Consider the following 26,546-nt stretch of genomic DNA (forward strand, 5'->3'; position numbering starts at 1 on the left):
AGTAACTCTGACTTACCCTGACTTAGTCAAAGAGAGGGCTATGTCATTCCTAAAGAAGTTCCCATGTATAACTCTGATTTACGGGACTTACTCCCAGAGAAGGCTATGTCATTCCTAAAGACGTTACTATGAGCATCACTGATTTACCCCGACTTACTCCCAGAGAAGGCTATGTCATTCCTAAAGATGTTACTATGAGTAACTTTGACTTACCCCAACTTTACTTCAAGAGAGGGCTGTGACCTTCCTAAGGTCGTTACTATGAGTAACTCTGACTTACCCCGACTTACTCCCAGAGAGGGATATGGCATTCCTAAGGAATTTACTATGAGTAACTCTGATTTACCCCAACTTACTCCCAGAGAGGGCTATGACATTCCTAAGAACATTACTATGAGTAACTCTGATTTACCCTGACTTTCTCCCAGAGAGGGCTATGTTATTCCTAAAGACATTAGTATGAGTAACTCTGACAAACCCTGACTTACTCCAAGAGAGGGCTATGTCATTCCTAAGAAGTTCCCATGTATAACTCTGACATACCCCGACTTACTCCCAGAGAGGGCTATGTCAATCCAAAAGACGTTACTATGAGTAACTCTGATTTACCATGACTTACTCCCAGAGAGGGCTATGACATTCCTAAGGACGTTACTATGAGTAACTCTGACTTACCCCGACTTATTCCCAGAGAGGGCTATGACATTCCTAAAGACGTTACTATGAGTAACTCTGACGTGTCCCAACTTACTCCCACCAAAGGCTATGTCATTCCTAAAGACATTACTATGAGTAAATCTGACTTACACCGATTTACTCCCAGCGAGGGCTATGACATTCCTAAGGACCTTACTATGAGTAACTGTGACTTACCCCGACTTACCCGAAGAGAGGGCTATGTCATTCCTAAAGAAGTTCCCATATCTAACTCTGACTTACCCCGACTTACTCTCAGAGAGGGCTATGTCATTCCTAAAGACGTTACTATGAGTAACTCTGATTTAACCTGACTTACTCCCAGAGAAGGTTATGTCATTCCTAAAGATGTTACTATGAGTAACTCTGATTTACCCCGACTTACTCCCAGCGAGGGCTATGACATTCCTAAGGACCTTACTATGAGTAACTGTGACTTACCCCGACTTACCCAAAGATAGGGCTATGTCAATCCTAAAGAAGTTCCCATGTCTAACTCTGACTTACCCCGACTTACTCAAAGAGAGGGCTATGTCATTCCTAAAGAAGTTCCCATGTATAACTCTGATTTACCCGGACTTACTCCCAGAGAAGGCTATGTCATTCCTAAAGACATTACTATGAGCAACTCTGATTTACCCCGACTTACTCCCAGGGAAGGCTATGTCATTCCTAAAGATGTTACTATGAGTAACTCTGAGTTGCCCCAATTTACTCGAGGAGAGGGCTATGACATTCCTAAGGACGCTCCTGTGAGTAACTCTGATTTACCCCAACTTACTCCCAGAGAGGGCTATGACATTCCTAAGAACATTACTATGAGTAACTCTGATTTACCCTGACTTTCTCCCAGAGAGGGCTATGTCATTCCTAAAGACATTAGTATGAGTTACTCTGACAAACCCTGACTTACTCCAAGAGAGGGCTATGTCATTCCTAAGAAGTTCCCATGTATAACTCTGACATACCCCGACTTACTCCCAGCGATGGCTATGACATTCCTAAGGACCTTACTATGAGTAACTCTGACTTACCCCGACTTACTCAAAGAGAGGGCTATGTCATTCCTAAAGAAGTTCCCATGTATAACTCTGACTTACCCCGATTACTCCCAGAGAAGGCTATGTCATTCCTAAAGACGTTACTATGAGTAACTTTGACATACCCCAACTTACTCCAGGAGAATGCTATGACATTCCTAAGGACGTTACTATGAGTAACTCTGACTTACCCGACTTACTCCCAAAGAGGGCTATGACATTCCTAAGAACATTACTATGAGTAACTCTGACTTACCCTGACTTTCTCCCAGAGAGGGCTATGTCATTCCTAAAGACATTAGTATGAGTAACTCGGACTAACCCCGACTTACTCCAAGAGGGCTATGTAATTCCTAAGAAGTTCCCATGTATAACTCTGACATACCCCGACTTACTCCCAGAGAGGGCTATGTCAATCCAAAAGACGTTACTATGAGTAACTCTGATTTAGCACAACTTACTCCCAGAGAGAGCTATGACATTCCTAAGGACGTTACTATGAGTAACGCTGACTTACCCCGACTTACTCCCAGAGAGGGCTATAACATTCCTAAAGACGTTACTATGAGTAACTCTGACGTGCCCCAACTTACTCCCACCAAAGGCCATGTAATTCCTAAAGACGTTACTATGAGTAAATCTGACTTACACCGACTTACTCCCGGAGAGGGCTATGTCATTCCTAAAGACGTTAGTATGAATAACTGAATAACCCCGACTTACTCCAAAAGAGGGCTATGTCATTCCTAAAGATGTTACTATGAGTAACTCTGACTTACCCTGACTTACTCCAAGCGAGGGTTATGACATTCCTAAGGACCTTACTATGAGTAACTCTGATTTACCCCAACTTACTCAAAGAGAGGGCTATGTCATTCCTAAAGAAGTTCCCATGTATAACTCTGACTTACCCCGACTTACTCAAAGAGAGGGCTATGTCATTCCTAAAGAAGTTCCCATGTATAACTCAGACTTACCCCGACTTACTCCCAGAGAAGGCTATGTCATTCCTAAAGACGTTACTATGAGCAACTCTGATTTACCCCGACTTACTCCCAGAGAAGTCTATGTCATTCCTAAATATGTTACAATGAGTAACTCTGACATACCCCAACTTACTCCAGTAGAGGGCTACGACATTGCTAAGGACGTTACTATGAGTAACTCTCACTTACCCCGACTTACTCCCAGAGAGGGCTATGGCATTCCTTAGAACATTACTATGAGTAACTCTGACTTACCCTGACTTTCTCCCAGAGAGGGCTATGTCATTCCTAAAGACATTAGTATGAGTAACTCTGACTAACCCCAACTTACTTCAAGAGAGGGCTATGTCATTCCTAAAGAAGTTCCCATGTATAACTCTGACATACCCCGACTTACTCCCAGAGAGGGCTATGTCAATCCAAAAGACGTTACTATGAGTAACTTTGATTTACCATGACTTACTCCCAGATAGGGCTATGACATTCCTAAGGATGTTACTATGATTTACTCTGACTTACCCCGACTTACTCCCAGAGAGGGCTATGACATACCTAAAGACGTTACTATGAGTAACTCTGACGTGCCCCAACTTACGCCCACCAAAGGATATGTCATTCCTAAAGACGTTATTATGAGTAAATCTGACTTACCCCGACTTACTCCCAGAGAGGGCTATGTCATTCCTAAAGACGTTACTATGAGTAACTCTGACTAACCCCGACTTACTCCAAAAGAGGGCTATGTCATTCCTAAAGAAGTTCCCATGTATAACTCTGACCTACCCTGACCTACTCCCAGTTAGGGCTATGTCATTCCTAAAGACGTTACTATGAGTAACTCTGATTTAACCTGACTTACTCCCAGTGAAGGCTATGTCATTCCTAAAGATTTTACTATGAGTAAATCTGACTTACCCCGACTTACTCCAGGAGAGGGCTATGACATTCCTATGGACCTTACTATGAGTAACTCTGACTTACCCCGACTTACTCAAAGAGAGGGCTATGTCATTCCTAAAGAAGTTCCCATGTATAACTCTGATTTACCCCGACCTACCCCCAGAGAAGGCTATGTCATTCCTAAAGACGTTACTATGAGCAACTCTGATTTACCCCAACTTACTCCCAGAGAGGGATATGACATTCCTAAGGACGTTGCTGTGAGTAACTCTGGTTTACCCCAACTTACTCCCAGAGAGGGCTATGACATTCCTAAGAACATTACTATGAGTCACTTTGACTTACCCTGACTTTCTCCCAGAGAGGGCTATGTCATTTCTAAAGACATTAGCATGAGTAACTCTGACTAACCTCGACTTACCCCAAGAGAGGGCTATATAATTCCTAAAGATGTTCCCATGTATAAATCTGACAAACCCCGACTTACTCCCAGAGTGGGCTATGTCAATCCAAAAGACGTTACTATTAGTAACTCTGATTTACCACGACTTACTCCCATAGAGGGCTATGACATTCCTAAGGAAGTTACTATGAGTAACTCAGATTTAACCTGACTTACTCCCAGCGAAGGCTATGTCATTCCTAAAGATTTTACTATGAGTAACTCTGACTTACCCCGACTTACTCCCAGCAAGGGCTATGACATTCCTAAGGACCTTACTATGAGTAACTCTGACTTACCCCGACTTACTCAAAGAGAGGGCTACGTCATTCCTAAAGAAATTCCCATGTATAACTCTGATTTACCCCGATTTACCCCCAGAGAAGGCTATGTCATTCCTATAGACGTTACTATGAGCAACTCGGATTTACCCTGACTTACTCCCAGGGAAGGATATGTCATTCCTAAAGTTGTTACTATGAGTAACTCTGACTTACCCCAACTTACTCCAGGAGAGGGCTATGACATTCCGAAGGACGTTACTATGAGTAACTCTGACTTACCCCAACTTACTCCCAGAAAGGGATATGACATTTCCTAAGGACGTTCCTGTGAGTAACTCTGATTTACCCCAACTTACTCCCAGAGAGGGCTATGACATTCCTAAGAACATTACTATGAGTCACTTTGACTTACCCTGACTTTCTCCCAGAGAGGGTTATGTCATTCCTAAAGACATTAGTATGAGTAACTCTGACTAACCCCGACTGAACCCCAAGAGAGGGCTATATAATTCCTAAAGAAGTTCCCCCGTATAAATCTGACAAACCCCGATTTACTCCCAGAGAGGGCTATGTCAATCCAAAAGACATTACTATTAGTAACTCTGATTTACCATGATTTACTCCCAAAGAGGGCTATAACATTCCTAAGGACGTTACTATGAGTAACTCTGATTTACCCTGACTTTCTCCCAGAGAGGGTTATGTCATTCCTAAAGACATTAGTATGAGTAACTCTGACAAACCCTGATTTACTCCAAGAGAGGGCTATGTCATTCCTAAGAAGTTCCCATGTATAACTCTGACATACCCCGACTTACTCCCAGAGAGGGCTATGTCAATCCAAAAGACGTTACTATGAGTAACTCTGATTTACCATGACTTACTCCCAGAGAGGGCTATGACATTCCTAAGGACGTTACTATGAGTAACTCTGACTTACCCCGACTTACTCCCAGAGAGGGCTATGACATTCCTAAAGACGTTACTATGAGTAACTCTGACGTGCCCCAACTTACTCCCACCAAAGGCTATGTCATTCCTAAAGACATTACTATGAGTAAATCTGACTTACACCGATTTACTCCCAGCGAGGGCTATGACATTCCTAAGGACCTTACTATGAGTAACTGTGACTTACCCCGACTTACCCGAAGAGAGGGCTATGTCATTCCTAAAGAAGTTCCCATGTCTAACTCTGACTTACCCCGACTTACTCTCAGAGAGGGCTATGTCATTCCTAAAGACGTTACTATGAGTAACTCTGATTTAACCTGACTTACTCCCAGAGAAGGTTATGTCATTCCTAAAGATGTTACTATGAGTAACTCTGACTTACCCCGACTTACTCCCAGCGAGGGCTATGACATTCCTAAGGACCTTACTATGAGTAACTGTGACTTACCCCGACTTACCCAAACATAGGGCTATGTCAATCCTAAAGAAGTTCCCATGTCTAACTCTGACTTACCCCGACTTACTCAAAGAGAGGGCTATGTCATTCCTAAAGAAGTTCCCATGTATAACTCTGACTTACCCGGACTTACTCCCAGAGAAGGCTTTGTCATTCCTAAAGACATTACTATGAGCAACTCTGATTTACCCGGACTTACTCCCAGGGAAGGCTATGTCATTCCTAAAGATGTTACTATGAGTAACTCTGAGTTACCCCAACTTACTCGAGGAGAGGGCTATGACATTCCTAAGGACGCTCCTGTGAGTAACTCTGATTTACCCCAACTTACTCCCAGAGAGGGCTATGACATTCCTAAGAACATTACTATGAGTCACTCTGACTTACCCTGACATTCTCCCAGAGAGGGCTATGTCATTCCTAAAGACATCAGTATGAGTAACTCTGACTAACCCCCGATTTACCCCAAGAGAGAGCTATATCATTCCTAAAGAAGTTCCCATGTATAAATCTGACAAACCCCGACTTACTCCCAGAGAGGGCTATGTCAATCCAAAAGACGTTACTATTAGTAACTCTGATTTAACCTGACCTACTCCCAGAGAAGGCTATGTCATTCCTAAAGATGTTACTATGAGTAACTCTGACTTACTCCGACTTACTCCCAGCGAGGGCTATGACATTCCTAAGGACCTTACTATGAGTAACTGTGACTTACCCCGACTTACCCAAAGAGAGGGCTATGTCATTCCTAAAGAAGTTCCCATGTCTAACTCTGACTTACCCCGAGTTACTCAAAGAGAGGGCTATGTCATTCCTAAAGAAGTTCCCATGTATAACTCTGACTTACCCCGACTTACTCCCAGAGAAGGCTATGCCATTCCTAAAGACGGTACTATGAGCAACTCTGATTTACCCCGACATACTCCCAGGGAAGGCTATGTCATTCCTAAAGATGTTACTATGAGTAACCTTGAGTTACCCCAACTTACCCAAGGAGAGGGCTATGACATTCCTAAGGACCTTACTATGAGTAACTGTGACTTACCCCGACTTACCCAAAGAGAGGGCTATGTCATTCCTAAAGAAGTTCCCATGTATAACTCTGACTTACCCCGACTTACTCCCAGAGAAGGCTATGTCATTCCCAAAGACGTTAATATGAGCAACTCTGATTTACCCCGACTTACTCCCAGGGAAGGCTAGGTCATTCCTAAAGATGTTACTATGAGTAACTCTGAGTTACCCCAACTTACTCGAGGAGAGGGCTATGACATTCCGAGGGACGCTCCTGTGAGTAACTCTGATTTACCCCAACTTACTCCCAGAGAGGGCTATGACATTCCTAAGAACATTCCTATGAGTCACTCTGACTTACCCTGACATTCTCCCAGAGAGGGCTATGTCATTCCTAAAGACATCAGTATGAGTAACTCTGACTATCCCCGATTTACCCCAAGAGAGGGCTATATCATTCCTAAAGAAGTTCCCATGTATAAATCTGACAAACCCCGACTTACTCCCAGAGAGGGCTATGTCAATCCAAAAGACGTTACTATTAGTAACTCTGATTTACCATGACTTACTCCCAGAGAGGGCTATGACATCCCTAAGGATGTTACTATGAGTAACTCTGACTTACCCCGACTTACTCCCAGAGAGGGCTATGTCATTCCTAAAGACGTTACTATGAGTAAGTCTGATTTAACCTGACTTACTCCCAGAGAAGGCTATGTCATTCCTAAAGATGTTACTATGAGTAACTCTGACTTACCCCGACTTACTCCCAGTGATTGCTATGACATTCCTAAGGACCTTACTATGAGTAACTGTGACTTACCCCGACTTACCCAAAGAGAGGGCTATGTCATTCCTAAAGAAGTTCCCATGTCTAACTCTGACTTATCCCGACTTACTCAAAGAGAGGGCTATGTCATTCCTAAAGAAGTTCCCATGTATAACTCTGACTTACCCCGACTTACTCCCAGAGAAGGCTATGTCATTCCTAAAGACGTTACTATGAGCAACTCTGATTTACCCCGACTTACTCCCAGGGAAGGCTATGTCATTCCTAAAGATGTTACTATGAGTAACTCTGAGTTGCCCCAACTTACTCGAGGAGAGGGCTATGACATTCCTAAGGACGCTCCTGTGAGTAACTCTGATTTACCCCAACTTGCTCCCAGAGAGGGCTATGACATTCCTAAGAACATTACTATGAGTCACTCTGACTTACCCTGACTTTCTCCCAGAGAGGGCTATGTCATTCCTAAAGACATCAGTATGAGTAACTCTGACTAACCCCGATTTACCCCAAGAGAGGGCTAAATCATTCCTAAAGAAGTTCCTATGTATAAATCTGACAAACCCCGACTTACTCCCAGAGAGGGCTATGTCAATCCAAAAGACGTTACTATTAGTAAATCTGATTTACCACAACTTACTCCCAGAGAGGGCTATGACATTCCTAAGGACGTTACTATGAGTAACTCTGACGTACCCCAACTTACTCCCACCAAAGGCTATGTCATTCCTAAAGACATTACTATGAGTAACTCTGACTTACCCTGACTTACTCCCCGAGAGGGCTATGCCATTCCTAAAGACGTTACAATGAGTAGCTCTGATTTCCCCAACTTACTCCCTGAGAGGGGTATGTCATTCTAAAGGCGTTAGTATGAGTAACTCTGACTAACCCTGACTTACTCCAAGAGAGGGCTATGTCATTCCTAAAGACGTTACTATGAGTAACTCTGATTTACCCCGACTTACTCCAGGAGAAGGCTATGTCATTCCTAAAGACGTTACTATGAGTAGCTCTGATTTACCCCAACTTACTCCCAGAGAGGGCTATGACATTCCTAACGACGTTACTATGAGTAACTCTGGCTTACCCCGACTTACTCCCAGCGATGGCTATAACATTCCTAAGGACGTTACTTTGAGTAACTCTTACTTACCCCGACTTTCTCCCAGAGATGGCTATGTCATTCCTAAAGATGTTACTATGAGTATCTCTGGCATACGGACGTCCAGAGTATGTCAGCATTACTCATAGTAACTTCTTTGTGAATGGGATAGGCCTGTCTGGGAGTAAAGCAATGCATGTGAAAGTTACACATAATAACTTCTTTGTGAATCCTACCTCCAGGTGTAAGTCAAGGGGAAGTCAGAGTAACTTCTTTGTGAAGCAGGCCTCTAATGTCTTAAGCAGTTAAAGGTGGCTTTGGCATGCATAGCATCATTAATATAAAGGTTAGAAATATCTCTGGTGCCCAATTTCTCTTAATAAATATCTATGAAAGTGGCGGAAGATGGTGGTCACATGAGTGTGGAGCCTTCCATGCAAGGAATGATCTATAGGGGTATAGATATAAGGGGTTTGGTCCTGCCACCTAATCGCAATAAAGGTAAATTGGCACATTGTGGAGAATGTGGTATTCATGCATATCTGCAGGCTTCTACAAAAATGAAGTAATGCTCATGGAACCGATATGCAATTGAAGCTGTGGATCTAGGTTGAGGTCACCATCCACTGCTCTCCCTGCTACCGGCTGCTGGGCGTCGGTATGAGCTAAGTTGAGCTAGTTGTTGGCTGTGATCATCCATGGTAGTCAAAAACGTACAGTTAGTCCCCAATAGCTGTTTCTCACCTCCTTTTCCGCTTGACATCATCATGGAACCACAGGACTGATACAATCGTGGGGTGCCTTTTTGTACAAAGCTGTACCAAGTCAGGTACATTTAGAAGTGCAATAATTGGACTGCGATATACCACTGCAATGGCTGTGAATGGAGCGCAGAGATGACTTAATGGGCCAGAGCTTTCGCAAAGGCTTGTCAGTGGCCCACTGCAGAGTGACCCAGTGAGCTCACGGCATTTGGAGTCTGGCATCTGAGCTGAGCGCGGCACAATAAAGAAGTACTCAACATATGGATGTCAAAAGTAAGTGGGCCAGGGGAGACACTGACAATGAAATGATGATATTGCTAACAAAGTTCCAGTGAATGCTACGCTTGGAAAAACGCCATCTCCCCTTTGACTTAATACTTGGGAGCTCCAGTTTCCTAATTGCTTAACCGTTCTGACTCCTAATTTTTGGTTGCTGAATGTTTTAGCATTTGATGATATTGCTTAGTGATATTGTTAGCAATTTGTTTACAAGACTAATCTGGCTGTACTAAAGCAAAGATATTGAAGATGGGGACAACATAATATTTCAATCAATGTTTTGGCCAATTTAAAAAATGTTACCAGCGGTAATAAACCAGTTCCTCACCTGCATGCTGAACCAAATGTATAAACATTGATGGTGACCAAAGATATTTGCCAACGTATAGGGCAGAAGATTGTCATTGCACCAGGATCAAAGTGACTCGTATATTTCATGAAACTTGTCATATGCAAATTACTTTGAATATTTATATGACTGCTGAAGAAAAATGAGGGTTGGTTGAATGTGCAGTTTAGCCATATAAGCTGTGTTCTATAAGGCTTCCTGTTGGTCAGTCCAACATTGATACATGTTCCCTGATATCAGCCAGACAGATGTTAAGATTCCAGACTGGAAGTGGTTAAGAAGCAAATGATATTAGCTCAACCCCTGTAGTTGTTTCCCTAAAAGGAGAGATGATAAAAATCAGAGTAGTATGGACACAGGGTGCATAATATTTTACTACAGACCGAAGAGAGAGGGATGGAGAGAAGACTGGGATCCTGTGCAATAGTGTAGAGGAGGTCCCAGACATGGCCTGCACCCCTTCCCCTCATTTCGAGATACCGGGAGCATGCTCGCCAAGGTATGTGACGTATGAAGAGCAAATGAACCTACAAAGAGCTGCACTGGGACTCTGCCCATTATACATCAGAAGATCCATACCGGTTGAAGCACCCATAACCAGACAACCCTGGGCAGCACGGTACCCTATCAGACAGCCATACCAGCCGCTGATACGAAATGAGGAGTACCTACACACGGTCCATGAAGAGACCCCAAAAGCCTTAATGGAAGGCCAGTGGAAATGACACAAGGGCCTGAACAGATCTGAGAATGAACAAGAGCAGCTATCAGAGATAACACGCCAGTGTGAGTAACTACGAAATTGAATCGAATAGGCACAGAGAGGAGACAATATTACAACATGAGGAAATAGTGTTACGAGACAAGATGGAAGCAACCGTCTTGTTAAACGTGTGTAAATAGGCTTGAAACGCAACCATATATCTACCTCAATAAGGCACTTTATACAAGTGCGACTCCATTTTGTAAAAGCAGAAAGGTACACAGGCGGCCAGAGGCCTGACAGGCCAAGTTTCGAAACCCAGCCAAAGGCAAGAAAAGGAGCAGAATCGAAACTCAACAAAGAGCAGCTCATGCCTAGGAAATCAAGGTCAACCAGAGAAGGGGAGGAGAGCGTCAGCTCACAAGACTCCAACTTCAGAGCATACCAGCCTGCCTCATGAAGGTCAAGATAAGGGGGGCCCATGCAAGTGGCTAGGCAGACACAGAATTAAATGCACTAAAAGCTGGAAACTGAAGCAGATTCATGGTGAACTAACAAGTGACCAGCTAGGCGCGAAGAAGTACCATCGCCTGATGTCAACCAGGACCCGAGGATGCCATAACTTTTCCCGATAAGAGACTACAGTTTCGAGGCCATCCTTAGCCAACTAATTGACACGTCGCCCTAAAACACTGATTGATGGAAGGGAGGCAGGGTGAAACTTGGGACACCAGGCACAGGGGTGTCCATCCTGCATGCTGCTAATTAAAAGTGGAAATTTATGTCTAGGGGTGTAACCTGCCCAATCACAATGGACCAAGTTATCTGAAGTCCTATAGATATTGTAACCAATAGGATGTCGTAGTTGTAGTGACTTCTATCACGCGTCATGTAGAGGGATGGGCGTAGATGCCCACCCGATAAGAGATATCCAATCCGCATGCCCTACTATCATGTACAGATATAACACCTATACTTAAGTTACCTTTCCTAACCAATTATATTGCATTGTGATTTTTGTAAAGTTAAACGTCAGTAATGACGATTTCTGCCTATAAGAAGTGCTGTCCGACTGAAGTTCGAGGAAGTCGGAGCGCGACAGATGATCGCACTACAGCTGATTCCCATTTATTTCCCTGTTTGATGTACTTGTCATTAAACTGACTTCCCTTTGCCAACCTATTGAGTCCTCATTATTGAGTCGTGTCAGAGTAAGTGAATCCTGCACCCCCTGTCCTCACATGGTGCAGCTATCTTGTCTTACAAGTTCTAGTGGGTGAGTGCTGACCAATGGACCCGTCAGCGAATTCCTCTCCTCCAGAACAATAGTATAAGAGGCCATGAAATAAGCCTATGTTTATGTGGTTCCTCATTATGAAATACCTGGCAGGAATTGAAATTAAGATTGAATGAGCAGGAGCTAAAAGCAGCTCCTCGTTATCCATCATTAACCTGTGACCAGGATCTACCACTGGGAAATGAGGAGCTAGTACATAGCGTTTCACAAATGTAACCTCCACCTAAAATGCAAACCTATCATTTTGTCCATAATTTATGACCTCTTATGCTTTAAAAGTTGTATAGATGTGTCCTAAAGTTTATCTTTCCATTGTCCACAATGCATGGAGTTAAATTCACATAGCTGTGTTTGCTTGTCATCAGAGGGCCTGGGGAGCCAAAACTAGCTCCTCGTAGCAGTTGGTGTGAAGCTAACTAGGCTCTTCTTGACTGTAAGCAGGAGCTAAATAGCTCTCAGCTCCCCTCAATTTCGAACCTTGCCTGTGTTCCCTCGCTGTTAGCACTGAACGTGGTTCCCCCAATCATGTTGCTTACTTACAGCCTATCTCGAAATTGTTATAAATGAATGATAATTCATGCTTCCAAATGAGTATCCGTGCTAGGACTTGATTGCCCACAAACAGATGCCAGTTTAGCAACTATTCCTCAACTGAAGATTTGCAAGGTGGCTGGTAAATGTCTTGATTAACTAGTTGGGCATACCACAGATCGAGGTGCAAAGAGTGCCCCAATGTTGGGAACCCTTTGTCCCTTTGTGTGTGTGGCCTGGATAGGTTAAGTCATCAACATAGGTCTCATCGCATTAGATGAAAGTATTACATTTGTTAGCACAACCACACAGGGAATCTCAACCCAAAGTTCAAATGAATAATATTTCTCCATTATTGGATCTTTCATGGATTCACATGCCGTGAATATTCCCAGCCGGACAACGGGGAACCTCGGGCACTATAACCTAGCATTTTCCTATGGAAAACTTTGACACTTAAGTGTCCTATAAACATCCTTTTTGGGTGCTTTAGGCCCCGCCAATAGGACGTGTGATATAAATAGCCCCGCCCCTGCAGCTTCCCTTCAGATTTCAAGCGTCTCCAAACTGTTGGTATCACCTTGTGTTCTTAGTGTTTGTGCATGTGAGTTTTTTGGTATCGAGAGCTACGATGGCATCGGGAGCTCAGAAAAAGTCTCTTTTTCGGCCTTGTGCTACTTGTGGCTTGAAGAAGGTGTGCGAGGATGACGGCCATATGGATTGCCTCTAATGCCTTTACCCCCTTCACTCAGTGAGACCTGCAAGATATGTCAGGGGTTCTCGCAGAAGACTCTGAAGGACCGCAATCAGTGGCTTATATGTTGGCTCAATGAGGGCACGTACCCAGCTTCGGAGGTGGGGTCGGCCCAGAGTCTGTCTTTGGAGTGGTCTGTGAAGTCAACGGAACTTCACCGTGCAGCGTCGGCCAAACCTCAGGCGAAGAAACCATGTCCTGCTTTGCCAGCGTCAGAGGTGGGGAAGATCAGTAAGTCTTCATTGAGCAAGCAGCTGTCGCAAGGTGGGACAACCAGGATCAGGTTCTGAGCCCGTCGGCTTTAGGTCTACAAAGTGTGGGGCCTTCGACGTCAAGTGGAATGGGAGCTGGTCCGGCTAGTTATCCACGGTCTCTTTTGTCATTACAAGTACTGTCCACGCTTCAGTCGTTGTTGGGACAACTGGATGCGAGGTTGCCTCCTCCGTATGTGAGTCCGGTGGTGCTGGTGGTCAAAGTGCTTGGTGTAACACTGAGGAAGTCTCCTCCGGCATGGTTGCCATTGCCATTGCCAGTGGGGTAGGCCGTCCACAGTCACATCCAGAAGAAAGCGAGCTGCCAGAGTCTGAGCCAGAGAGTGTTCCGCGGGGCGATGATTGGGACACGGACGTGGAGCTGGAGCAACCGCAGAGTCTGGCACAACCCTCTCCACCAGGTGATATTGGGGCATTCCATGCCATGATATCTAAGGTGTGTGTGGAGTTTCGATTGGCACAAGAAGAGGAGCGGAAGGACTGCTTCCTATTCGATCATATGGGCAAGCGGAGGAAGACTGTCTTCTCCGTGCCTATTCTCGACCATGTGTGGCAGGAGGGCCTGCGCACAATGCGCCATCCATTTTTGGAGCCGGCTGTCAAAGGTTGTCTAGAAAACAAGAAAATGCTTGGTGTCACAGCCCAAGCCCTAGTCTGCGGTGTCGGCGGTGGCCAGCAGGAAGGCCAGAAATCAACACAAGTGCGTTACGCCTCCGGACAGTGAAGCCACTAGGCAGGACGCCTTTGGGAAGAAGGTTTTGACGGTTGGGGCGACGACGGTCAAGGCAGAAAATTCCTTGGTGATAATTGCCTGATATGATTGCGAAATGTGGCATCAAGTGGCCCCAATTCTAGAACATCTGCCGGGGCAGCACTGCAAGGATGCCATGCTGTTCCTGTGTGAGGGTGACGAGGCCTCCAACCATAGCATAAATATTGCCGTTGCAGAGTTAGCATTTAAACAAATTAACAATGGGGTGGTGCTTTGATGACAGGCCTAGTTAAATTGCACTGACTTTCGGCCAGAGGTACAATATAAAGTCTTTAACAAGCCCTGTGAAGGGGAGCACTTGTGCAGTGAAAAGATTGGTGAAGCCCTGAAAGGGATGAAGGAGGACACGGAAACGGCTAAGTCCTTAGGTTCCCTTCAGAGTGGGTGCAGTGGGCGCACTTTTCGCTCCTTTCGACCATTCCGGGGTGCTTCAGCTAATGCCCAGTTTCCTTCCACCGGGGACCGTGGTTAAAGTCGATCCAGTTACTTCTCTCAAGGGTATCGGCGGTCTGCCCAGTCGGCGCAGAAAATTTGAGACTTTCAGGCTCAGCGAAAAAGGCGTTCGCAGTCCTCAGCATCTAAGGGGTGGCAAGCTAAGCCACAACAATGACTGCCTTATGGACAATCTGCTAGGGGGCAGGGTGGCTATGCAGGTGGACGAGTGGAGAAAAGTAACAATGGATCGCTAGGTGTTGGACAGGGTGCGTCTAGGCCACTCGTTAGAGTTCAGGTGTCCCCCAGTTCCCATTCCACCGGTGTATGTCTTACAGCCGCATCTTCAAATCCTGTGGCAGGAGGGGGTTCTCATGCTGGAGAAAGGGGCAATAGAACCTGTGCCGGTGGCCGAGCGGGGCCAAGGGGTTTGTTCCCGCTACTTCGTGGTGAAGAAGCCCAACGGCAAGTGGAGATCCATTCTGAATCTTCGGACGTTGAACAAGACTCTGCAACGCAGGAAGTTCAAGATGCTCACTCTTCAGGAGGTCACCCGGTCGGTCCAGCCGGACGAATTTCTGGTGTCGTTGGATCTACAGGACGCATATTTTCACATTCCTATGCGGCGACGGCATCGCAAGTTTCTGTGGTTTGTAGTTGGCGAGGAACACTACCAGTTTTGGGTCCCCCTGTTTGGCTTGAAGTCGTCTCCCAGGACGTTCACAAAGTGTTTGTCATCATGTATACCCCTACCTGGACGACTGGTTGGTGAGGGGTTCGTCACCGGGGAGGGTGCAAGACAGTCTCGTAGCAACCATACAGCTTTTGAAATGACTGGGATTCGCCATCAACTTCGAAAAATCATTTTTGACCCTGTCCAAGGAATTGGTATTTCTGGGGGCAGAGTTTCTCACCCTGCATAATCTGGTGAAGCCCTCCAGCGAGCGTGTCAAGAAGTTGCAGCAGAGAGCAGGCGAGTTTAAATAGGGAACAGTGGTGTCGGTTCGAAGTTACATGTCGCTGTTGGGGGCTAGGGCTTCGTGTATCCCGCTTCTGCCAAATTGTCATCTCTTCATGAGGCAGATGCAAGAGTTCCTAGAAGACCAATGGGTGTAGAGTCGTGGGTTATGGTCAGACAAATTGGTGATCAGCAGAAGTCTGGTGGACGCTCTTCGCTGGTGGACATGCACAGGTTCAATCTGGTGCATGACATGCCGTTTCTGGAGCCGGAGTTCCTGTTTACGATTGTGGCAAACGCCTCTCAGGCAGGATGGGGGGCTCATCCTGCCGATTCACAGGTGCAGGGCCTGTGGTCTCAGGGGGAATCTATGGTCCACATCAATGTGCTTGAGTTGAGAGTGCTGCACTGGGCCCTCAAATCATTTCTGCCATGCATACGCGGGTCAGTGTTGAGGGTATTGATGGACTATACCACCACCATGTTTTATCTAAGAAAACAGGGGGGCACACAATCCAGGGTCCTGTCAAAGGAGGCGCAGGATGTTTGGCATTGGGCTCTGGATCATGAGATCAGCATTGTGGCCTATCTACTGCCGGGGGTGTTGAATGTTCATGCAGACGCACTCAGCACGAGTGGAAGCTGAAGGAGCAGCAGGCTTCGATGATCTTCCGGCGATAGAGGCATCCTCCGTTGGATCTTTTTGCAACAGTAGAAAACAAGCAGTGTCGGGAGTTCGCCAGCAGAGGGGATCATCCAGAGTCTCTGGGGGATGCGTTTTCGTTCCCGTGGACGGGCCGGTTTGCATATGCATTCTCCCTGTTTCCACTCATTCGGCTGACCCTCCAGTGGATTCAGAGATACCAATGCCGTGTGATTCTGGTGGCCCTGCTCTGGCCCAAACAGACATGGTTCTCTGATCTCCTTCATATGTCGATGGAAGAGCCGATTTGGTTGGGGACGGCTCCGGATCTCCTGTCTCAGTACAACTGCAAGGTGTGGCATCACGATCCGGGCTCTCTCAACCTGACCGCTTGGCTCCTGACCACTCCGAGTTCAGCCATCTAGGTATTTCCCGGGACTGTCGACGGATTTTGGAGGCAGCGAGGGCTCCGTCCGCAAATATCTCATGCGGACTTAAACGGAAAAGATTTTGCGAATGGTGTAAGGCCCACCCTGGGGTTGACCCTTTGAATGTTTCTCTGGCACAGGTTCTCCCGTACCTGTTGCATTTGGCAGAGGGGGGGGCCTGGCATTGTCATCCATTAAGGTGCATTTGGCAGCGATATCTAGGTTCACTAGAAGGCGACAAGCTACTCCTCTGTTCAATAATCACTTAGTGAAAAAAAATTTGAAAGGGTTGTTTCGAACTTTTCCTCCTATGAAGAAGTTTGCGCCGGTGTGGAGCCTTAATGTGGTACTTTCGGGTTTGATGAAACTGCCTTTTGAACCGATGTCGACGACTCCCTTAAAGTTTCTATCATGAAAGGTGGCTTTTCTGGTGGCAATTACTTCGGCCAGATGGATATCGGAGTTGCAGGGACTGGTCGTCGACCCTCCATACTTAAGATTTCTGAAGGACAAGGTTATTCTGGCCACTAACCCACACTTTATCCCCAAAGTGCCGACAGCATTTCACAAACTCTCTTCTATTGTTTTACCCTCGTTTTTTGCTACGGCATCCACATCAGCGGAAAGCGCCCTGGATCCTCTGGACATTAAGAGGGCTTTAAAGTTTTATTTGAATTGCACTCAGGACTTTGGGAAGTCAAAGCAGCTGTTTGTGGCTTATGGTCCATCCAACAAGGGACAGGCTGTCTCCAAGCAAAGACTCTCACGTTGGGTTTCCTCTACAATTTTGTTGTGCCACTAGAAAGCTGGGAAGCCTCTGAGGAGGGTTCCTAAGGCTCACTCGACGAGATCCACGGCTAGTGGATATTTGGCAGGCGGCCTCCTGGGCGGTGCTGCATACCTTCACTCGGCATTATTGTCTGGGGCAGCAGCATGTGGATGATGTGCAGGTGGGGCATGCGTTCTTTCTCCTCTCCTCCCACCTCACCCTCCCTACCCCACAGGCAAGCCTTCCTTCTCAGTCATCCGACCCATGAAGCGCGTGTCAGTTGAGGCTTTCGCTGCCACCTTCTTGCCCCCTCCTCCCCCTTCGGCTGACTCCCACCCTGACACAGCCCTCTCCACTCTCCACTCTGCTATATCTGATACTCTTGATATCCTTGCCCCTGTCATGAGAATCCGCCTGAAGCCCAAAGCCAAATGTAACTCCTGGTATGACTCGGATCTCGTCACCCTTAAACGCAAGTGCAGGGTGGCAGAGAGGAAATGGCGTGCTTCATGTTCATCCTCTGACAAACTGGCCTGTCGCCTGCTCCAAAGGCAATACCGGCTCCCCGTTCTCACCAAGAAGAGAGCCCTTATCCAAGCCCGCATCTCTGCAGCATCTAACAATTTGGCCAAACTCTTTAAAATCTGCAAGGAGCTGGCCAACCCTGCTGCAGTCTCTACCTCTCCTGTCCCCTCCCAGGCCCTCTGCATGGCACTGGCTTCTCACTTCATTTAAAAAACTCAGGACATCCTGTCCTCACTCTCCTCCTATAACCTCCCCCCCTCCATTCCCTGCCCTTCCTCTGGCTCTTCTGCAGCCACCCCTCCTCTCTCCTTCTCTTCCTTTCCCCTTTTTTCTGCTGACGAGGTTTCACGACAAGTCCGATCTATGAAAGTCTCGTCAAAACAGGTCCACCCCTGTTCCTCCAAAACTATCAAGGACCACTTTGACTCCTTGGCTCCTGCCCTTGCTGACTTCTGCAATCACTCCTTTGCCTCTGGAGTCTTCCCATCCCCTCTCAAGCACTCCCTTGTGCACCCCCTTCTTAAGAAACCCTCTTCCGACCCTTCCTGCCAAGCTAACTATCGCCCAATCTCTATCACTCCCTTCCTGGGCAAGCTCCTGGAGAAACTGGCCATCTCCCAGCTTAATCTCCATGCTGAATGTGTTGGTAGTCTTCATGACCATCAGTCTGGCTTCAGAGCTGCCAGAAGCAGGGAAACTGCTCTCCTGAACATCCGTGAGGACCTGCTCTCGAACCTTGACTCTAACATTCCATGTGTTCTCATTTTGCTTGATCTCTCTTCTGCCTTTGATACTGTCAACCATACCATCCTGCTCAACCGTCTCCGTGATAACCTCGGTATCACTGGTCAGGCTCTGGCGTGGCTGACCTCTTTCCTCTCAAATCGACCCTCCCAGGTCCAACTGGGGTCTTTCCTCTCTGACATCTTCTTCTCTACCTGTGGTGTCCCCCAGGGATCTAACCTCTCTCCCTGGCTGTTCAACCAGTATCTGGCACTTCTCGCCCACCACATCGCCGCTCTCTGCCCCTACTTTCAGTGCTATGCGGATGATACCCAGCTCATTTTCAGGCTACCCTCGGCCTCCTCTTCTCCTTCCCTCATCTCTGACTGTCTTTCTGCTATCCAGGAATGGTGTGCCGCCAACAACCTTTGCCTTAATGCCAGTAAGACTGAGAATCTACTCATCGGCACTCCCACTCCCTCCTTCCCTGCTGCTCTCTGGCCGGCCTCTCTGGGCCCTCTTCCTGCTCCTACCTGCAAGGCAAAAAACCTCGGGGTCATCTTCGACTCCACACTCTCCTTCTCTCCTCACATATCCGACGTATCTAAGAAGTCACACTACCAGCTACACCTCCTCAGAGGTATCCTTCCCTTCCTCTCCTTCCCCCAGAAGCTCACTGTCTCTAGAGCCCTGGTTCTCTCTAGGCTGGACTACTGTAACAGCCTCTATCTAAATCTGCCCGCCTCTACTCTCCGCCCTTTGCAACTCATCCATAACAGGACTGCAATATTTGTCCTTGGCCTCAAGCCCAGGGACCGTATCTCTCCAAGACTGAAATCATTACACTGGCTCCCAGTGACTGCGAGGATCAAGTTCAAAACCCTCTGCATTGTCCACAAGGCAGTCTGGGGCCTTGGGCCAAAATACCTTCAACTCTCTCTTCCTAAATATCTTCCTTCTCGAGCTCTTCGCTCATCCTCCTCCAACTCCCTCAGGGTCAGCCGCTTCTCCAAACAACGAGTTGGGGGCAGATCTCTTTCCACTGCAGGGGCCTCCCTCTGGAACAGCCTTCCTGCCTCCCTGAAACTTGAGGAGAACCACCTCCGGTTCCAGAAGCACCTCAAAACCTTCCTCTTTGCCTCCGCTTTCTCTCCCCCTCTTCCCTGCTAATACTACTGAAACTGCACTGAATATGCAACTGGGCCATTCACCATTCTCGGCCCAGCCACTCTCCCATGCACTGCCTCCACGGCAACCCCTGCACTACGGGACTGTGTCTGTATCCATACAGCCCCCCTTCCCAGCAATTGTCTGCACTTACCTCGCACTTGCCACCAGCTGGCCCTTGTTATTTATCCTGTATGCTGTATGCTAATAACCCTGTACTGAACTTTCTCCTCTCCCTTTCCCCCATGCACTTTTCCCTTCCCCTCTACCCTTGCACTTGCGCGATCTGAATGACACCTGGCCTAGTAGGATCGTTGTCTGTCTCCCCTTGATCCCCCCCTGCCTCGTCGCGCCTTGAAACACTTGTGTATAGGCGCGTTACAAATGCCTTATCATATCATATCATATCATATCATATCATATCATATCATATCATATCATATCAATAAGATAAGCCCCGCAGCTTCGGGTGTTTATTTTGAACTTTTTCACTTGATGGGTTTGTTGTCTCATGGATGTGATTATGTGTTGTTTATTGGTTTGCCTGTTACACTACGCCATGCATGGTTGGTACTGCTATGTAATTTATTCATAGCATGTGAACCCATGAAAGATCCAGTGCTGGAGAAGGGAGTAGTTTCTTACCTATAACTCCATTTCTCCAGCGTTTGTATCTTTCATGGATTCACATGCGCCCGCCGGCCGCCCCTGCAGGCAAATCTAGTTTGGGCTTCCTCTACTTTGAAGGTTAAAATCTGAAGGGAAGCAGCGGGAGCGGGCCTATTTATACCACACGTTCTATTGATGGGGCCTAAAGCACCCAAAAAGGACATTTATAGGACACTGAAGTGTTAACATTTTCTATAGGAAAACACTAGGTTGAAGTGACCGAGGTTTCCCAGCCTGACGACGGGGAATGTTCACAGCATGTGAATCCATAAATGTTCCAACGCTGGAGAAATGGAGTTACAGGTAAGAAATTACTTCCTTACAAGCTTTTGTTGAGGAGATGTTGGAAGTGACTATGGAGGTAAAGTTTAAGGTGATGTCGAATGGAGACCAGGAGAAAGCAATTGAGATGTTAAGATGTATGGTGCTTAATAAAGGCAGTAACTAAGGCTTGGGAGAAATAGCTTTTGACGTGGTTATATGTGATTTCATTGAGGAGATTTGGTCAAATCCAAATCCATCACATTTTTTTTATTTTTTATTTTAAGTCATTTTGCAGCAAATTTATTTAGGGGCAGCCCCAATAGCTTCCCCTTGTCCCCTCACCTTAATAATTACCCTCACCCACCCCCACATATTTGTGGCCAAATTCAGCCAAATAAATTCGATGCATTTGGCTTTGACCAAATCTCCTGCGATGAAACCTCCCTATCCCTATGACGTAGCCTAGTTTGAAGTTCATTGAATTTAGATCCCTGAAGCTTTTGCTAACAGGAAAATCCTAAACGCTGTGTGGTATATAGGTTTATATGTTAAGGGTACTGCTCACCTTAAAGGGACAGGTGGAAGCACTTACATGCATAAAAACATAAGAAAACTGGAGGCAAGATATGGAAGGAATCTGAACTGCGAAAGGGATATTAAGCTCCACGGTTGAAGAGCAGGTACAGGAACACGCGGAGATGGAAAGTCTGCAGAATGTCTCCTGTTCAAATATGCAAATAGTGCCTATTTTAATTGTAATAGGTTATTTATAACGCGCTTAATACCCAGAGGTTTCTAATTGCAGACCCGGGGATCGAACCTGTGTTGCTACGCATCGTCTGTTGCCCCTGAGCTATCCTCCTGGCCCTAAAGAACTACCAGAAAAGGAGGACTGCCTAGATCTAGGAGTATCACTAAGCGAAACGTTAGGAAGAACTATAGAAGCTTCACAGATGTTAGTGTTCGAAGAGGTGAATAGAGGTTCTTCAGAGAAATACAGATCAGCATGATTTCTTGTATTTATCAGTTCTATTAGGCAAGATTCAAGTGCAGGAAATCACTTTACAAAAATCTGAGACAAAATCTTAATAGTCTCAAGCATGCAAGCAAAGCATAAAAGCACGAAAAGTCAAACGAAACATAGATGGTACAACAGGGATTTGCAGAGGTGATCCTACCAGAGGAAAAAAGCCTACAAAACCAAACCTGGGAGGGTAAAGAACAGCATCCGAGTATCCAAAGGCTGAAGCTCAATACCAAACCAGAAGAGCAGAAAGTTGAAATGTCAGAGGAACGCTACTCCACAAGGAAACAGCCAAGGAGGAGAATGCACTCACTATTCAGGGCAGACGTTTTTCTTTTTTTACATAAAGGCACTACTAGATGGAGTCAGTTTCTAATCCTTCTGCCCGATTGCCCACTGAGACATATAGCACGTCAGTCTGCTATGCACATTTAAATCTGACACATTGGTTGATTGGCAGCCAAAGAAGCAGCAATAACGGGGAAGGAAGGGATGATCAAACTTCCCTGCTCCCACAACCAGCCCGCTGTTTGTGGTACTGGTTTCAGGTGGGCAAGGGTGGTCAGAAGCAAATCAAAGTTGATTTACCTGAATGAATGAGGATAACCACAAGGACCTGTACCTGTCAACGGAGGGGGTGGGAAGTACCGCGTGATGGCACACAAAAAAAATTAAAATGTCAGAATTGACCAATCTGCTGAACAGACAACCCATGATTTGATTCCACAGGGAAAAAGGTGCTCTGCCTTGGAGGAACTGAATTTCACGAGGTGACTGGACCCCTCCTTAATATACGCCAAGCAGCCCTGCAGAAACTGACTGGCCTGCACAGATGGCACCTGCAGGTACAGTTGTGTGTCATCCACATATATCTGCATGGTAAAGCCATAATTGGCAACCAGATCACTCAGTGCCTCCATGTGTAGATTAAAGGGACTGGGAGCTAGGAACAATCTCTGGGACACGCCGAAGGAAACAGGGGCTGGAGCAAACATGGTGAACTGGATAACCCAGCCTTTTAAGATGAGTAGCAATTACCCTGGAGATGGACGGGGATGCAGATTTCTATTCATACATCAATAATCAAAATGACTGAAGTAGTTGGCAAAAGGAAAACTGTTTTAATATCAATTTTCTAAAACCGGGAGCATAATGAAAATCAACAAATTTACTCAATCCTCTTACTCAAGCATTCTAGTAAAAACTGAGATCTTATACACAAAACTCGTCATCAATGACGTTAACCTACGTTTTACTAACATCATCCTACGTGGCAATCTACAAAAACCTCTGAGTATGGGAGATTGGCTCTGAGTGAACATCTAAGTATATGATCCATACTAGTCTAAAAAAAGTGTGAATATGTGATTGGTTACTTAACATCAGGTGGGGCAACTAAGCCCTCCCCCAAAAATAACCACTATGAACTTCACTAAATACACAACGTCCCATTGGTTTACACAACTATAGGACCCCTAATTACGCAGTCCTCTACAATTGTTTGGCACTCTAACTGCCGTCAGTAATTTTCCACCTACGTCTAGCAGCATGCAGGCTGGCCATCCAGGTGCTGGTGAGCTCGCCTTAACCATTGGTTCTCACCAATTAGCATATCAATCCATCATCACCTCAGTGGTATACTGTCAATTAGGCTTTGAAGCTCTGCCTTCAGAGTGTTCCTAGCTCTGATAAATTCAGGGGGTGAAGGCACGCTCTGCCCTCATGCGTAGGTGTGACCATCTCGCTCATCCAACTTCATTCTTCCACATGACTGGAGACCATGAAATCAAGCTTCTAGTGCATTTAAAAACTATTTTTTTAATTAACCTCTGGAGTCTTTCTTGTTTTGTTCATGCTTTCTGAACAAGAGTTCTGTTCTTTCACATGATTTGTATCCAATGTCAGTTTACTCCAGTTGGAGAAAACCTTAGCTTCTTGGCTCATCCAACCCTATGTGCTTAGATTCATTTTGTAATTCAATTGTTTTTTAACTGCAAAATACTAGAAAGTAGGCCTTCTTACTACTGTCCAGCACTGCTATAATGCGTAGTGGAAACATCCATCCTTTACTTGTCCATATGCATATATATATATATATATATATATATATATATATATATCTATATATATAGATATATATATCTTGAAGTCCTTGTACCGCGGTACAAGAAGAGTGGAGTGCACTCCAGGAAGTGGTTTGGAGCCAGTGATCTTCACCAAACATAGAGGCAGGAAACCAAAGCTAGTCAAGCAAAAAATAATTCTTTAATAAATTATGTCCAGGACAGGAAAGGTTACACAAAACAATGACGTGTTTCGCGGCGAACACACCGCTTGTTCATGTTCATATATATCGGTGCTTGACGCAATCTATTCACTATATAACTAGCCTCAAGATTACGTAGTCTACTTGCGTTTCTTTTGCATCTGTACACGTGTAAAATGACTTAATGTTTTCTGTGGCATAAGCTTCCTCACCTCGATCCCGAGATGTCACTTATCCTTGGTACTTTCTAGATGCCTTATAGAATATCTTCATTCTCTTGTCTCTGCATCTCTTCTATGTACGTCAGCTCAGCTCTGTGTGAGGTATACTGGTGATGGTTGGTGACGTCACCACTCTTCTTTGCCGTTAATTTGCTCTGCTTCTTCAGGAATCTCATTTAAACAACTGTCATATTTCCTTGTGTGCAGGTATGGGTTCCTCAATGGGAACCTTGCCCCAATGATTCCCTTTGGCCTTTGTCGTTACAACTGTTCTGTGTATGTCACATACTCTGGTTTACAACACATAGGCCATAGGGGCAGAACGGTTGTGGAGGGTGAACTTGGCTCCTCCTCTACACTCCCCCCTCTGGGTGATTCATCGACCACTCTCTCATCATCCTTCACATCCAGGCATCCTCTTCTGAAAAAGAGCTTCTTCAGGATCCATATTTTTATGACGCCTTTGAGGCATCCTGCTGATTTGACGTGCTCATCTTTGTTCCATGTCATGAGCATGCATCGTCCATGTGGCCTGCAATAGATCCATCTTCCTACATACTTCTTATGATTCTTTGGATACAGGAACTTTGTTCCCTCAGGTGCATGGATACTGGCCTTTACAAAGTCCCTGATTTCTTCATCTGTTAAGTCTTTGGCTTTCCATCCTGATTCGACATCAATCATGATCTTCATTCCTATGGCTTTCTTTGCTGCCTATTTTCATTGCAATATTATTATCTTGATTACACAGAATCATAGCAAAACCAACACAATCAGGGCTCCAAGGAACTTGAACATGTCTGCCATCAATTGTGGAACCCAAGAAAAGAGCGATCCAAACCAGCTATCATAAGCAATGTCTTCCACTTCATCTATCATTTGACCATGGAGCTTCGTCAGCATGTCTATGGCCTCTGTCAAGGTTCCAGTCTCGTCATCATGACAAGGTATAAAAAATGTGCAACATGATGCTCCAATTTTTGCACAAACACCTCCATCCATTGCTGTAATCATATCCAAGACATATCTGTTCTGGAGAGTCATCAGTCGTATGGCTCTCATCTCATCTCTGGTGGCATTGAATCCCTTTATAGTGGTGTTGGTCGTCTGTAGCAATTCCCATCTGGTGATCTGTAGCTACTTGGTATTTGTTCCACCATGGATTCTCGGCATGAAAATTAAGGAGAACACTGACATGGTCTGGCTAAACAGCCTGTGCTCCTTTGGAACAGCATCAAAAGCTTCTATGGATTTTGCTGAAAAACAGTTCTCTCTTTTTATCCTCTTCATCAGCTCCACAGATCTCTTCTTCCTCAGGTGAGCATCTGCTTTTGGAAAACTGTCAAGACTCAAGTCACTTTTAGGAATCACCAATGCTGGAACATGGACATTCACTAATGAGCATCGTCCTCCACAATCCTTGGGTAGCTTCATGTATGCCCTGGATCCACAAGCCCAATAATGATCCATGATTACTGCTGTTCCATGTATCATTCATGGTACATCAAAGATTTGACCACAGTTCTGATTCTCTCCAACTTTCCTTGTGCCATTATTTCTGAGCACAGCTTTGAACTTTCCAAAGGCACTATCTGCAAGGGTCCTCCCCTGTCTTCGACCCAAGTCAGCAGCTTAACAAGTCTTGGCCATAATGGCTTGCAGTTATTCTGTACGATGTCAATGGCAGGTTTGTAACAACCAATGACCACCCAGGCTCTGCAGATTACCACTCCTTCCTCTCATCCATCTGTTGATAACACTGATCCCCAGATCTGCATCTGTCCTCTGTTTTTCCATCTTCGAATGTCTTTTGCAGATTTTCCTGAACTCTCCAGTCTTTTATTTACTTCCCATCTGATTCCAGCTCCTTTCACTCCAGGCTTCTCGTATCTGATCACATGATTCTTAGTATGGGCTCTGTTTCTTGTCTTTGTATCCTGGATATAGTCATCTTCATCTGGATCTGTCCATTCAGTTGCCCATTTGAGGTAGGCATCTCGGCCCATGAACTGGCCTCTGTTTTGCAAAGTGCTATGTGCGAAAGACAATGTGCTCTCTGGACATCTAT

Source organism: Ambystoma mexicanum, chromosome 12 (assembly GCF_040938575.1).
Source record: "Ambystoma mexicanum isolate Mex_15411 chromosome 12, UKY_AmexF1_1, whole genome shotgun sequence".
NCBI classification, from domain to species: Eukaryota; Metazoa; Chordata; class Amphibia; order Caudata; family Ambystomatidae; genus Ambystoma; species Ambystoma mexicanum.